We start from the raw sequence: 17,102 nt of genomic DNA, 5'->3' as shown, positions 1-17,102 counted from the left end.
TGCCTGCTCTTCTGATTGCTGGTACCATTTTTGTTGTCTTCTTTATTCTTTTTTGTGGCTTTCCATAGGGAGTAGTTGTCCTGTTGTCCTGTGTTGTCTTGTTGTGTGTGGAGATTGTTGTGTGTCCCGTTACGAAGCGGCGGAAAAAGTTTGCCTTGAAGTTGCTTTCTTACTAGACAGCCTTTGTAACTCGCTGGGTACTTTCCACCGCAAATTTAGCATTTTACGTCGTTTATTTTTCGCGTGTGTGTTCGCTGTTAGGTGCTTTTCTGCGCACTTGACACACGCCGGGTTCCTGTTGCAGTAATTTTTAGTGTGTCCATATTGTTGACACCTCATACATTGTGGTATGTCTTTTTTGTGCCTGGGTGGCTCGACTGTGATTAGTGTGTTTAAGATTTTTCAATATCGAATATTTCCTTGTTGTTATTTTTAGGTTCTAATTGTATTAAGAATAACGGTAGTGGTTGCTTCGTATCGTACCTTGTAATATTGTTTATAGTTCTTGTTTGGTGGCCCATCTTTGCTAATTCGTCGCTTAGCTTTTTTGTGTTAATTTTTGGGTGCAGTCCTCTTATAACTACTTTGTAGCTCCTTTCCGTTTTGAGCTGGTACGTGTGGTATATGGCATTTTTCCCCCTTAATTCTTTTATAACTTTTCTGTAATTTTCTGGTGTGTTTGTTTGGATTTTTATTTGTTCTAGTTTTGTTTGTTTTATTGTGTAACTATCCTTTCCAACAATATTGTTAAGTTGATCGATAGGCGGGTCTATTATTTGCGCCTCAACAAATATTGGTGGTGGTTTTGTGATGTGTGTTGATTCGGTTGTGGTGTTGCTTGTTGGGTCGTCGTCTGATTCTTCTGTTAGCGAACTGAAGGAGTTTCTTAGCGGTAATTCTTGCAGCCATCGCTGCTTTTCCATATCTGGGTTGGCTGTTATTTTTCTTTTTTTGTTATAGCTGGCTACCTTCCAGCTTTCGTCCTGTTGAGTTGTTGCTTTCTTGTTTTCCATGTCGACTTCTATTGTGGCTGAGCAGTCCTTGGTTTGTTGGTTGACTTGTTTTTAATGTATCTGTTGTTTTGTGTATGTAATATTGTTCTTGTTTGTTTATAATTCTTATCGGTGGAATATTTTGCATAGTTGGTTTGCTAGTCTTCTTGATATAGGACACTGGTTTCCACCGTTGGCTATAGGCATAACCGTTCGTAGTTTTCTCTTCCCCACTTGCCGCACTTTCTGCGGAGCACTGTTTCACACGCCCGTTTAGCTCGGCTGCTCGGGCAGAACTCATATATAATATCGATTACGTATAAAAACCATGAAAATGATAGTGAAGAGATTATGTATTTACGTAATTATTTTATTAAATTTAAGTAAAATTAAATTTAAGAAAAATCATCGATTATAGATTATACTCATTGTTATTTATTGATGTTTACTCATTGAAATCTTTAACGACATATCGGAAATATGCTTCCTTTTGACTCCATAAATAATTAATGAATAACAGCATATATAAACAATGTTTATACAGATTTCATATACACACCGCAATCGTCTTGTCCATGGGTGCACAGAAAAATCACATACGCACATTTTCCACGCTAATTACTGATTACTACATATTACAATATTCATATACATGCACATAAAATAAGAAATGAAAAAGCCAAAGGAAATTGCGAAAAGATCGTTTAAACTTATACTTAAAGTTTTAATTAAGATATCCTCTCTTGGAGTGATGTGTAATAACACAAATTAATGTACAGCCACATGAAAAATTATATTGTTACGTCGCGTGGAACATCTGCACTCCAGCCGACGCTACCTGACAGCTAGCGGCCCACCTACTGTAACTTCGACCAATCGCGGGGAGACGTACTCGCGAGGAGAGACGTCAACGGGAGTCGTAAATTCCCGTTACGATTATAACAATCGACACCACGAATTGATCGATCCCCTGATTTCCGTTGAGATAATAGGGGTGATTAAGTTTGTATAACACTGTGATTCACAGAATTATAAATTATATATTTCCAACACTTAAATTACACTGTTGGGTAGGTATAAATCGTAGATAACAACTTGTCGCACGAAGGTAAGATAGATACGCACAATAGAGCAAGGCTCTTATAGTTAAATTTAGTATGTTAGTGGACGTAGCACTGTAAGATACTTAATAGAGGAGGTGAATGTTCGTCAATACCGAGAGCCGACTTAGATAGTTGACGTGAATTACGCTCCTCTAGCGTTATGCTTAGATTTAGACGTAGGCGTTAGGTACTCAGTAGTTGACTTTTCTAGCGGCGTAGAAGGAGTAAGTAGAGTGACGTTGCTGTGTCGGACGAAAGCTAGCGATGGGTGTGTCTAGCGCACGGATCATCGGATTTGTTCATGACATTTTTGGTCAGGAAAGTGAGGGCGGTATACATTGCTTCTGACTGGATAAATGTAGATTGGTGGACTAGGAAGGGTCATAGCCGCCCTCGATGCAAAGTTGCTAGTGGGAAACATCGTACGTGAGAAAAACTAATTGTCCCGTGTCAAGCTGTAGAAAATAATTTGGCAAAAAGATGGGTCTGAAGGACCTTAGCTAGCAAAGTACTGGGATTTATGATGGACCCTTAAGACTATTGATGGTACGCAGCAAGGATGAGCGGACATCTGGTGTTCGTTTGGCCCGTAGTGGTAGGCCTGGTCTAGGTAGAGGGTCGCCCGACGTAACACTGAGCACGACAAGCTACAATCTGAATTCCAGAGAAGGAAGTAAAGTTAATCAATTTGGCTCCTGGCAAGCTTAAATATTGAAAGAAGCAAAAATAATATTACGAACAGGATTACCTATGACTAGATTAAAAATACTTCTCAGCTTCGCAATGACTACTGTTTTTCTGAACTTGATATTAACTCTCGACCAATTCTTTATTCAAATGCAAAAGCTGACTGACTCTCGACTGATCTTTACTGGCTGACTTTAACTGACTCTCAACAAAATTTCAACTAATTAACTAACTTATCTGAGTAGCTCTTATCTCTAAGTGGCCACCCTTATTTATACTAAGACTATGGAATAATTGTCACGTGACGGTCACAAGGTTTTGGTACGTAATTACTTCTGCGCATGCTGCAATCTTTGTTTCTGCAGGTGTTCTCCTAGAAATAGGTTTCAGCTGATGTGGCTTTTGTGGAAGCATTATTTAAATTTCCGTTTTTTATTAGTTTTTACTAGTCCGTGCTGCTGCATTCTTCCTGCAGTATTAGTTTCTGCTGATGATAAGTCGCTCTCTGGTTCACGTATACGCGGTTAGCTTGCTGATGTCGGTACTTGATTCTTTGGCGCGTGCTAGTTGTTTATCGTTGTTGATGCTGTGTGACAAGGTCGTAGCATCTCATCACCCATTATCTGCTTATTATACAGTGTATTGTGGTGGGGATAGCGTGTGTGTCACTTAAGAGACACAAGAAATCGCGAAATTAACAGATCACCGATGATCTTCACGTGTCGCAGTTCGAACGTTTCACAAGTAAGGTAAAAACTTTGAGCTTTAGATATGGTAGTAAAATTTATTGTACGAATCCAACAGAGTGACGGTTCAGAGTGTTATAACAAAAAAGATGTCGAGTGCTGATTTTGGAGGGTTCGTATATGTTACGCAACGAGGCTTACCATAGGCCGCACTACATTGTCGCAGACAAATCGTCTTATATGACCGATGAAAAAATATACAATGTAGCGACAAGCGCATAGTTGTCATCAAGATTGATTTTTGAGTTAAAGATCTCAGTTTATCGCGGGTTTTTATTAATATTTGCGGAACGTTACGACCCTTTTTTCTCTGTGTTTCCTATATCTCGGAAACTAAAGCCGAGCGATGTATTTAAAGAATATGTTTTTCATGATAAGTTATACAACATATTTAAAGTTTATCGAAATCGAATGCTTAGCCTCGTTTACGCATAATTACCTTTGATGTATGTATTATGTAACAAAATCAGAATTTAATTTCATTGCAAGAAAATTGTTGATTTAGTACAGATGTCTTGAAAGAATATTACGAAACTTCTACATTATAAATGTTATATTACGTCTAACGTCATTTACATGATATATGGATGTGCATGTTAATGATGTATATATGCATATAAGTCTTTTTATCACTAACATTTAGATGTTAATGAGAAAATGATACATAAAGATGTCTGGAACTGAATAATTTATCCTTTATTTGCGAATACATTTTACATCGTTTGTAACATAATTATTATGCAGTATGTAGTAAAGTTGGCCGGGCCCGTGGGGAGGATAGGAGCGCGGAAAGCTTCGGGTCCCGACGGAGTCCAGGCCCGCCTGTGGAAGGACATCGCCGGGGTCTTGGCCCCGAGATTAATGCGTCTGTTCAACGCCTGTGTCGTGGCAAATTCGCCGCTTCGTGGAAGGAGGGGCCGATGGTCCTGCTACCGAGGCAGGGCCGCTCTTCGGACACGTCTTCCACCTTCCGGCCGGTATGCCTTTTGGGCGAGGCTGGCAAGCTGCTGGAGAGAGTGTTGGCTGCCCGCCTAGAGTCGCATTTATCCCGGAGTGCTCCCTGAATGCACGACGGCCAGTTCGGCTTCCAGTTCTACGACCGACGCTGTCGCCCGTGTCCGCTCCCTTGTCGAGGGGGCCGGGCGGCGTGGTTACATAGCGTTGGCCATGTCGCTGGAAGTGGTCAACGCCTTCAACAGCATCCCCTGGGGCAGGATATGCCGGGCCCTCAAGTTTCATCGGGTACCCATATACCTGCGCGGTGTGGTCCGGGCGTTCCTCCGGGACCGGAGTATCGTCTACACCGTCCGGGGCGAAAGGATGACTGGGAGGGCGGTGTATCGCGGGCTCCCGCAGGGTTCGGAGTTGAGTCCGTTACTGTGGAACATGGCGTACGACGGGGTGCTTCGGACGCTGATGCCACCGAACGCGACACTGGCGTGCTACGCAGACGACACGTTGGTGCTAATCTGGGGCATGGCGTGCGGCAGAACCGTCCGTCTGGCGGAGCTGGCGAGATCAAGGGATTGGGACTGAGGGTATCCCCTGAGAAGTGGTTTTGCCGCAGGGCCGATCACGGGCGCCTCCCTCGGGTTATCGCCTGAGGTTGGAGGAGGCTGAGGTCGAGGTCGGAACCGGCAAGAAGTATCTGGACCTGACCTTCGACAGCCACTGGACCTTCGGCGCTAGCTTCGAGCGCCTGGCATCGTCCGTCGAGGCGACGGAGAACGCCTTAAGACGTTTGCTGCCATGGCTGGACGGGCCCGGCGTTAGAGTGCGCCGGCTGTACGCCGGCGTGGTACGATCGTGGCTCCTCTACGGAGCTCTGATCTGGGCGGAGGACCTGATGGCCAGCTGTCGCAGTCTCCTAACGGTCAGGAGGCGGTACCGGACGGTGGCCATCAGGGCAGTGAGGGGCTTCCGCACCATTTCGGCGGCAGCAGCGGCGGTGCTCGCCAGGGTTTCCCCGTTCGATTTGCAGGCCCTAAGGTGTCGCGAGATTTATCTCCACACTCGGGGTTTGTCGGGCGGGGTCGGCCCAGTGGGCGCCGACGTTAGGGTTCGGGCTCGACGGGCTTTGCTCGACAGATGGCGCGCCAGCCTCGACATAATAGAGTAATTAAATAAAATACCGCTTCTGCCCGCCTTTCATTCTATGGCTGCTCGCTTTCCGTCAGCTTACCATTTTCCACGCTCCACCAGCGCATACAATGCTGCTCTCGCTCAGAATTGTCATTCATAATATTTATTAATAAATTGCGAAACAGTGCAACACATCCCGTAATATTCAATACTTATGTATATTGTACAGGGTGTGCAGAATAAGTGTAAAAAAGAATCTGTCGTATTGTAATTTTACTCTTTTGGATTGGTGAAGATTTGTAAAAAATAATTTGTTAAAGAACGACCTTGACCACGAAATTTGAGGTCTAAAAGTCTCAAAAAAATCATGGATCGCAAATTACCCCTTCTCTGAGGAACAAATGTTAAAGTTCATATTGACATTTACTAAGAAAAATATCCTACTATCGATGAAGCTGTAGAAAATTGTACGTATATCAGAATAAAAAGAATAACGGAACACTTTTACATGTAGAGAAAAGGCTAACCAATGATACGATTTACAGTGACAATGTGAACTTGTTGAGCAAGAACTTAATATTGCGACGTTTAAATCCGTATCAAAGGTGAAATCGACTGTGCATTCCTAAAGAAGAACAGATTAATTGTCGCCTTTACTCAAGAATGGAATTATGTGCCAGCAACAATTACGTGTCCATTATATATGCGATTTTTATGTTGACGACTTCGTAGAAAATTTAAAGCAGTACAAAGTTAAATCAAAGGCGTAAACTCTGTCTATTTCATACACGATTGTTCACGATTCATGTCATAGTTGACCAGTTCGTCAAGTTTTGAATGAAACGTTTCTATTATTGCGAACAGAATGCAGACCTGCTCCTCATGGGGCATCCCGTTCTCCATATTCGACACCACTGGACGTTGCTCAGAATAAAATAAAAACTGCATGTAATTTATGAAATATAAAAAAGTCATAATGCTTGTTAGTTTCAATAAATTCTCGAACGATAGCAATAATGGTTACTACTATCGTAGATTTATGTGTTAAGGAACGTTAATGTCGGCCGTCGTAATGAAAGAAAATAAAATTGCAGAATATATAAATAAGATATTTACATTAACTAAGGAGGAAATCATATATATATGTCGAAGACGAAAGAACACCGGAGCCTTAGAATTTTGGATATTGTAATCTATTGTAATCAATACAATATTGTAATCTAGAGTCTACTATAGCTGTAGTTAAACAATTGTAGTTATTCAATCTGATTGTAATTGTTCGAGATTTGTGATAATGAGCTTGGGCTAGAGGCGACAGTCAGGCGCCAAGCGTAGCCCCGGTCAAGGGAAGAACGCTTTGTCCAGCAAAGGTATGAAGTAATTCTATAGCTCTCCTTAAAAGAAATATTTGTGGCGACGCGTGACAGTAAACGTTCCAACGGTTTCCGTCCCGTGGCTCGCCACACGCAGACCCTATTCTTCGAGTAAGATGATTGCCAAATGTCGATGCGTCTCCGCAGTACATGTTCGGCTAGCCTGAGGGCCCGTTATAAATCTTAAGATTTAGTTGACTAAAGTCCTTCAGACAGACACACAATCTTTGTCCCAGCTACGGGAAGATACGAGAGACCTATTTTTCAACGAACGGTGTCTCCCACTAGCAACTTTCCCTCGAGGGTGGCTAGCCACTTTTCATTTTCTAACCACCGATATGAAGTTAGACCAATTAGCAGCAACGCCAATTTCCCTTACCTTCTGAACAAAGGCTATCCTCGACGAATCCGATGATCTCGTGTCCTTAGACACACCCCATTATAGTTTTCCTCTGTGGCATCATCGGGACGGAAAGTCACATTTTGTGATCTCATCGACGAAAAGAGTAACGCCTTACGATCAGTGCATATTACGTGTTTTCGTAACAGAGAGTCAGACTTAGATTTTGTGAGTACGCGCATCTATCAGCCCGTTGACCGCGGATTCGTTATCGAAACTAACACCATTGTCACTAGTGTCGCGAGCACCTAATCGCCATGGTTGTTTGTCAAGTCTGTGGTGTCCATACTTGTGTTAATAAACCATACCTTGTTATACTCTAACGATGGCTAATTTCAATGAAGATTCATCAAACGCCCGCAACCCTATTCCCGACGTTACCCCGACATATATATATGTCGAAGATGAAAGGAAAACCGGTCTTCCCTTTGCAATTTTGGGAGAGTTCTCTAATGCTTTACCCTAGATTTTATCATAGCTGTAATTAAGCAATTGTTGTCATTCGATCTGATTGTAATTGTTCAAGACTTGTGATAGCGAAATTGTGCTCGAGGTGACAACTGGTCGCCGAACGTAGCTACGGTCACGGGATGAACGTTTTGCCTGACGGAGGTGTGGATCGGTTGTATAGTTCTCCCCAGAAATCACATAGAATCGTACTTTGGAGATGTCGATATAATGGGACACACGTTGTGTCATTCGTCTGATCGCCTTGGAAAGTGATACATCGAGCAGTCTACCGAGCGTCTCAACATTCGTATTTTTGTGTCTAAAATTATTCTACGCATAGTAAAGAGTTATCCCGTTGACCGTGGATTCGTTTGAACCCCGGAACATCGTTAATAGCGTAAACTAAATTCATTATTCGTAAAACCTATCAATCGTTAATCTCATTATTCGTTAAATTCATTATTCGTAAGACATATTATTCGTTCCTCTTATTGTTCGTTAAACTTATTATTCTTTAATCTAATTATTAATTAAACCTATCGTTTGTTAATCTTATTATTCATTAAACTCAACGTTCATAATATTTTGTAAAATCTTGTATATACGCGTAAATATAATCTCTGTTTTGTAAAACGATGGCTAATTCAAACGAGGAATCGTTACGCGCCATAAATTCTAATGTTAACCCGACATCAAAAGTGGGATGAAGCCCATGTATAACCATGGAACAACTCATGAGAATCGTGGATCGGATAACTGAGCCGAGGGAGCAAAGACCGAGACTACTCGATACAAGATAGAACAGTTCCTTTCGCGTTGTGGTGGCAATGAGACAGCCGTCTCGGCGTTAATAAGGATATCCAGAGAACGACCGTCGGAGACCGAATCCCCAGGTGCTTACGCCGACATCTTCGCCAGGAAATTCACCGGCGGAACCCGAAGCCAAACGATGCAATCTATTGGGCCATCAGGATGCATAGCGAACAGCAGAAGGATACACGACGCCAGGAAAGAAGCCGACCAGCCACATCGTCAAAAGTGGCTTGCTTCAAGTGTCGCGCGGGGGGTCGTATCGCACCTGACCGTCCGCTACTGCAGAACAGAAAACCCGGCCTCAGGAACGAACGTCGAGTCGACTCCTGCGTGATGGAGTCTCTAGCTGGTAGTTTAAGTCATCTGGGTGAGTCGTTCCCATTTTACTTCGATTCCGGAGCCAAATGCTCATTAATTAAAAAATCTACAGTCTCGAACTTTTCTGGCAAACGAACGACTGATGTAGTAGTAATGCGAGGCATAGGGAATACTTGTTGTTACGTCGCGTAACATTCTACCTAGCCGAGGCCACACACCGCGGGCAAGATGGCAACCAGATGTCTTCGGATACTCGCAGCGTATCTTCCATGATTTCAAGGACCTTCCATAAGTCACATAAATTTCCTAGAAAAGGTCCTTCAAACGAAACAAACATCTGGTTCGGAAGAACTTCTAAAGACTATTGTCTACCACGGCGAAAAAGGGAAAGTTAGTTTTGTCACGTACGCTGCAACTTTCCTCCCACTAACCACTTTCTCTCGAGGGCGGTTAAGACCCTTCGTTTAACCAATTAAAACGAAGCCTATTCCCTCACTCTCCTAAATAACATCGGCACCAACAAATCCGATGGTCCCGTGCGCTAGAGACACTCATCCTTAGCTCTCCTCCGAGACAGCATCGTCTTCCAAGAGTACTGTTTTTGCATCCTTCGAACGGTCAACATCCTTCGAGCGGGTATACACACCCGCAGATCATTCAGTCACTCACTCATCTCGTACATACGCACCAGTGTAACTATCCTCGTTATAAGTTGTGGAATAAACGGTGAAATATAACTTACTACTGTGTCATATTCATATCAACCACCTCTGTTATCCTAACCGAAACAGGGGAACGACTACTTCGCGGCGTCGATTCAACGAATCGTAGCGAGAATTTACGCCTCTCGCTGACGCGTTTTCCTCGCGACCGCGTCTCTCCGCGAACGGTCGTAACACTTGTGTTAAAAGTACATCTCAGATTTTGTCCACTGTATGTATTAACGATTTTACGTTGGAGATAACTTTTCATGTCCTTGCTGATAACTACTTAAAATACGATATCATGATTGTTCGTGAAATTTTGAGCCAAGGTTTTGACGTGAATATTACAGGAAACAGCGTCGATATTTGTAAGACAAAAATGGTTAACGCCTGTAGTAAAGTCGCGGAAGATGCGGTCAACATTAACGAGGTCGGCACTGATGTAGTTGTTAACGACAAAGATCGATTGATTTCTGTTCTTGAAAAATTCAAAGAGTCATTTATTACGGGCTTCCCGCGGACTCGTGTAAATACGGGCCACTTAGAAATTCTGTTAATTGACCCTAACGTCACCGTACAAAGAAGCCCTTACAAACGTAGCGAGGAAGAGCGGAAAATAGTGCGCGAGAGAATAAGTGAACTAATTAAAGCAAAAATTGTAAGGTCTAGCAACTCGCCGTTCGCGATCCCTATGTTACTCGTGAAAAAGAAGGACGGCTCAGATAGATCGTGTGTAGATTTCCGAGCGCTAAATAAAAATACGGTTGCAGTTCGGTATCCCTTACCCCTATTGCTGATCAAATCTCGAGATTACAAAACGCGAGATACTTTATTAACCTGGACATGGCCAGCGGATTTCACCAGAATTCCCATTCATCCTAATTCGACAGAGTATACCGCGTTTGTTACCCCCAATGGTCAATACGAATACATGACGATGCCGCTTGGATTGAAGAATGCACCATCCGTCTTTCAGAGAGCCATTTTCAAAGCCCTAGGCGACCTTGCGTATTCATACGTTATTGTTTATTTGGATGACGACCTAATTATTGCCGTCTCGATAGATCAGGCGTTCGAAAGATTAAACACCGTCTTAGATACCCTCGTAAACGCCGGATTTTCTTTCAATTTCTCTAAATGCTCCTTCTTGAAGACGTCAGTACTTTATCTGGGTTATGTGATTCATAACGGAGAAGTCCGTCCACACCCAGATAAAATACAAGCCTTGAGCTCCTTACCCGCACCGATGACCGTCACACAGCTTCGGCAATTCATTGATCTAGCTTCTTATTTCCGAAAATTCGTTCCTAAATTCTCATAAGTAATGAAGCCTTTATATGCACTCACTTCCGGTAACAAAAAAAAAAAAAAAAAAAAAAAATAAATTGGACGGAAAAACACGAAAAGATAAGGAAAAAAGCAATTTCTATTCTAACCGATGTGCCGGTGTTAATGATATTTGACCCTAAATATCCTATAGAATTACATACTGATGCTAGTTTGGATGGATATGGCGCTATTGTAATGCAGAAAGTTGAAGGTAAAAAAAAAAAAAAAACAGAGTAGTAGAATATTATAGTAAAAGAACTAGCTCTGCGGAATCTAGGAATCATTCATATAAACCAGAGACGTTAGCAGTCGTCAAACGCTGTTAAACATTTTCGCCCCTATTTACATGGACGAGAATTTCTTGTTGTTACTGATTGTAATTCCTTGAAGGCATCTAGTAATAAGGTAAATTTAAATGACAGGGTTTACAGGTGGTGGGCTTACCTACAAACTTTTACTTTTGACATTATGTATCGAGGAGGTAAACGAAAGCTCCATGTAGATTACTTTTTACGAAACCCCGTAGACTTGGATCACCGTACGATCAGCAAAGTTACAGAGAAAGAAAAGAATCTGGCTGAAATATCCGACGATTGGTTACTAGCGGAACAACGTCGCGACCCACAAATTTCCGAGATCGTCAATGTAATTGCAAAACGAGGAGCTCGCGGAGGACATCGCGAATACGTATGAATTACGGTCCGGTACACTCCATCGTAAAATACAGAGAAAAGGCAGAACTCTCTGCTTGCCTATTGTCCCAAGAGGTTTTAGGTGGTCCGTCATTAACCATGTGCATCAGTCAATTATGCACTTAGGTTGGGATAAAATGCTTGAGAAACTGTACGAGTATTACTATTTTGAAGGGATGGCGAAATATGTTCGTAAATTCGTAGAGAACTGTCATGCTTGTCGAGTTTCGAAGGCTGATTCAGGTAAAATACAAGCTGAACTACCTATACCTAAGACCAGCATACCGTGGCATACAGTTCACGTGGACATAACGGGCAAACCAAGCGGTAAAAGTGGTTCGAAAGAATATGTCATTGTTTTGGTCGACGTCTTCACTAAATTCGCATATCTGCATCATGCTCGTAAAATAGATTCTCTTAGTACCGTTAGAGCACTTAAGTATGCTATGTTTTTATTCGGCAGTCCTTGCCGGATAATAGCGGATCAAGAGAGGTGTCCTACGGGTAATGAATTCCAAGATTTCTGTCCAGGTAAACACTAAACTCCACTTAATCTCAACCGCTGCGAGTAGGGCCAACGGACAGGTAGAGCGTATTATGGGTACGTTGAAAATTATGTTCACAATCATAGAAACGAACGGGCGATCGTGGCTATACGCGATAGGCAAAATACAGTTGGGTTTGAATTGCACCACCAACCGCGTGACTAAATCGAGTCCATCGGAACTATTAATTGGTAGGACAGCAAAGACCTTATGACAGCAAACCGTAAAACAGCAGGCAATAGAGAATATAGAAATTAGTGGCAGGTACGATAAAGGTGGATTCGACAAAATCAAACCTAAAGTAGTTAGGTTTAATCTCGGTGACTTTGTATTACGCAAAAACGAGGAAGGAAACCAAACGAGGTTAGATCCGAAATTCACGAGTCCATTCGAGATAGCAGAGATTTTGGAAGGAGATTGATATACTTTAAAAACCTTAGACGGCAAACGATCGTATAAGGACAGACATGACAGACTGAGAAAAATGCCAGAAAGTTGCGCCCCTGCTGAGTTGGACGTCTGCGGTGATGACAACGATGGTGATAATAACGATGCAAGACCTCAGAGGATCATTAACACCACGTTGTGGTCGTAGTATATACCCACTGTGATGTTTCATACGTCTGTAATATATCCACAGTGATACACCCAACGTAGCAATCCAACCAACCAACTGATCCAACCAAACCAAATGACCCAACCAACTGAGATTCATCAGTGTACGAAATCGAAAATGATCTGTCGTGTCATTACGATCTGATTGGTAGCTCACAGAACGTAACTAGCACTTTGAATACAAATTATAACGCTACAAATTCCTGTTCTCTTTTATTTTTTTGTTGTCAAACCTCCGAACGAAATTTCGTTATCGCACTGGACCCTTGACTTACTTGGACATTCAGCTAAATCGTAAATAATGTCAGTTGCATCGAATCTAATGTAAGAAAGCACGATATTTTAGTTACACACTAGGACGTGTGATAGTCAGGATGGCCGTGTTGGAGATGAAAGAACACCAGAGCCTTTGGAATTTTGGATAATCCCGCAACATTGTAACCTACAGTTTATTATAGCTGTAATTGAACAATTGTAGTTATTCAATCCGATTGTAATTGTTCGAGAGTTGTGATAATGAGCTTGGGCTCGAGGCGACAGTCAGTCGCCGAACGTAGCCGCGGTCACGGGATGAACGCTTTGTCTAACAAAGGCATAGAATAATTCTATAGCTCTCCTTAAAAAGGAAATAGTTGTAACACTCGACAGTAAACATTCCAACGGTCTCTGTGCCGTAGCTCGCCACACGCAGACCCTATTCTTCGAGTAAGATGATTGCCAGATGTCGATGCGTCTCCGCAATACATGTTCGGCTAGCCCGAGGGCCCGTTATAAATCTTAAGGTTTAGTTAACTAAAGTCCTTCAAACAGACAAACAGTCTTTGTCCCAACTACGGGAAGATAGGAGAGACCTATTTTTCAACGAACGGCGTCTCCCACTAGCAACTCTCCCTCGAGGGCGGCTAGCATCTTTTTCTAACCACCGATATGGAGATTGACCAATTAGCAGCAACGCCAATTTCCCTTACTTTCTGAACGAAAGCTTTTCTCGACGAATCCGATGATCTCCTGTCCTTAGACACACCTCATTATAGCTTTCCTCTGTCGCATCATCGGGAAGGGGAAAGTCATTCTCTCTCGCGATCTCTTCGACGAAAAGAGTAACCTCTTACGACCAGTGAATATTTCGCGTCCGACTTAGATTTTGTGAGCACGTTCATCTATCATCCCGTCACCCGCGGATTCGTTATTGAACCTGGGATCATTGTCATTAGTTTCTCGAGTACCTAACTATCACGGTTATTTGTCCGGTTCTATGATAATCGTATTTGCACTAGTCAATGTCTTCTCTATTGCATAACGACAACGTGTAACCCAAACGAAGATTCGTTTCACGCCCCTAACCCTAATTCTAATGTAAACCCGACATATATATGCATAATACATAGTAGCATTCGTGATAAAAAATTCAACTTTTCTTTGTCATATGCATTGATACCACAACTTTTTAAATAGACATTACTGCGTGATTTCTTCAAACAATTTTGAAAATTTCTTATTAACTGTCGCATTTTCGTTCAGTACGTTGAAATTCTTACTCACAAATATTTGTCTGTCTTTAACCGTATCCGAGATAATCCTTTAAGGGTTAAACTTTAGGGGATGGTTACACCTCATAAATTTGATTTACCGCAACTATCAAAGAATACGTGTTTAATATTTCGCGCTGTTCTTTAACTCTTAAGTTTTATTAAAATCAGAGTCTGCTTATTCGGGATCTTTTCTTGTTAGTGAAGTTTCGTTTTGATACCATTATGTTTTGCAATTATCGTGGCATTAAATCATCAAATTGATAAGTACTTTACTTAAAATATTTTTCCATGTTTTTAAGGATATCTTCTTTAAATGATTTTATGATGATATATGGTGAATCGATATTTTTCGTTTCAGGTAGTCATATGTTTTCAATAACGCACATATTGCGGAACTGTTCTCAAGCGTTTCTAAACATGATACAGAATTAGGGCTCGTGTATTAGCATTGTACTTTCTAGCATTGTGTATCGTGTATTATTGTGTTTTGGATAGTTGTCTTGTATCAGGATGTAATTGTCTTTCAATTCCACATTTTTACACATTGATGCATATAATTTTTATAAATATTTATACACGTTTTAACCTTTTTTTTGTACGTGGAGAAATCCTCATGGACACTCCGCTGTTCTAGTAATTGTGTAACAGCAGAGTAGTGTCGAACTCCTACCGACTAAAACTCCACGATGACCATCCTACGCATATGACAGGAGTGCTCCAGGAACCTGTTATGAATTAACTTCTGTTGTGCCTCCTTCACGCGTCCTTTTGTTCCAGCAAGTCCTACGAATTCCTGACTATTGAATTCGGCGTTGGGGGGGGGGGGCATTTCCCCTAGCGCTATCGCCCCTTCTAGTCGTGGTCCGCTGGGACGGCGATGGAGCGGCTGTAGATCGCTTGACTGCCATCCTCCTCCATCGTTTTATCATACAAGGGTGAGAGTTTTCCTTTCTCTCCCTTTCTGCTCGCTCCTTCGCGAGCATAATTCGCTCGCAGAAGAGGCGGACGGCCTCGTATTCCTGTGACCCTCTCAACATCGCCTCTACAATCGCTGGGGTCGATGTTCCTTCTATGGCGTGCCGCAGAGTGTAGCGGGGCAGCACCCACGCCGGACAGAGGTCCAGGGTGTGCTGCGCTGTGTGCCTGCCCTCTCCACAGTGGTGGCAGATGTCTGTCGTCACCCGTCCGATTTTTCTCAGGTACTCGCCGAACACGCTGTGTCCAGTGAGCACCTGGGTCATCCTTTATGTGAGCGGAATGCCGCGGTGGCTTCTCCATTTCTACCAGTTTGGGACGACCGCCTTCGCGCTTCGATGTTCGCCTCGGCCGGCTTGGTCAAGTCTTCTCCCGATTCCATATACTCCAGCGGGCGTATCTCCTTTCGAGCGGTGGTGCCCGAAGCTCCCGCGGGCGGGGGGGCTAGTGTAACATCAATCACATTTCAACCTACATCAGTGATAAGACATCGACCTTTGACCTTCGGACTCCCTTTGATACATCACCACCTTATCATTATAGCCTACACCAAGGCTGTGACGCACATTAGTCCACATCAGAGATAGGATATCGACCCCCGACATTCGACAACTTTTCCAGATCATAACCTACACCTAGCGCCTCGACATCCTAAAACCAAAACGTTTGTAAACCGAGACTTCACCCACCTCGGGCAGTTCTTGTTGTAGTCGCTGTTCTCGTACAACCCCTTTTCTCCAGTTCAGTGTTATTCTTGTAAGTGCTAAAATTTATAATAAAATTTGATAAAATAAAATTTGTAGTTGGGTTACCACTCAGCCTTCTCTTCTCTTACAAACCAAGTATCAATTTTACGTGACACTAGAGCGGACGCGTGGGACACTGTCCGGTATCCCCTAATGATTCTGATGTCGGTTACTCTGTGCAGCCTCCTGAGGAGCAGGATGCTGCGACGACACGCCATCAGATCGTCCGCCCATACTGTGGCCTTGTACATTACTCGTGACCGAACGACGCCCTCTTATAGTCGGCGCACCGCAACTCCCGCCCCGCCGATGTTCGACCACAGGCCGCACAAGGCATTGGCAGCCGCCGACACCTTCGCAATAAGGGAGCCGAAGTGTGGCTCGAACGTTCACTGGCTGTCGATGACGAGACCCAGGTATTTCATCTGCGATCCCACCCCGACGGTTTCGACTGGCATGTTTATGCTTAGACCGGGCGGTGGAGACCCTCGTCTTTTCTTCTCGTAAAACCAGATTGCCTCCAACTTCGCAAGGGAGACCCTCAGGCCCAGTCCGCGCACAGCACGAGTCGCGCAGGCCGTTGCGATTTCGTTGATGTGCAGCGTCTCGTGCCAACCATGCCCCCCCCCTGACCAGAAGCATAGTGTTGTCCGCATAGCACACCATAGCCGCGCCCGAGGGCAGCGGGCATCGCAGTACCTCGTCGTACGCGACATTCCACAGGATCGGTCCCAACACCGAGCCCTGCGGAACGCCGGGCTCGACGGGCCGCCTTTCCTCCCCTTCCTTGCTGGCGTAGCATATGTACCTGTCGTCGAGGTTGGCTTGGATCAGCCGGACGAGGTAAGTAAGTAGGTATTCTCATCTTTTGTTTCGGGTGCTTTCCGGAGCGTAAACTTAGCGCTATACAGTACCTGGCCATCCCATAGGGCCATAGGGGTTGGGCACGCCCAATTAGCGCACAAGGCACCCAGTGCCGTGATACCTGGATTAGCCAAGC

General features: G+C 43.5%; 1 protein-coding gene across 1 annotated transcript in view; it reads left to right on the top strand.

Annotated features, from left to right (window-relative positions):
• LOC117240707 (putative fatty acyl-CoA reductase CG5065) overlaps window positions 1-17,102 on the top strand; it is a 271,254-nt gene that overhangs the window by 22,453 nt on the left and 231,699 nt on the right. The gene's annotated exons all lie outside the window — the stretch shown is intronic.

The sequence above is a fragment of the Bombus vosnesenskii genome, unplaced genomic scaffold (genome assembly GCF_011952255.1).
Source record: "Bombus vosnesenskii isolate JDL3184/JDL3185 unplaced genomic scaffold, Bvos_JDL3184-5_v1.1 scf7180000014854, whole genome shotgun sequence".
NCBI classification, from domain to species: domain Eukaryota; kingdom Metazoa; phylum Arthropoda; class Insecta; order Hymenoptera; family Apidae; genus Bombus; species Bombus vosnesenskii.
Note: the sequence above shows the minus strand (reverse complement) of the source record. Positions and strands in the feature narration are given on the sequence as shown.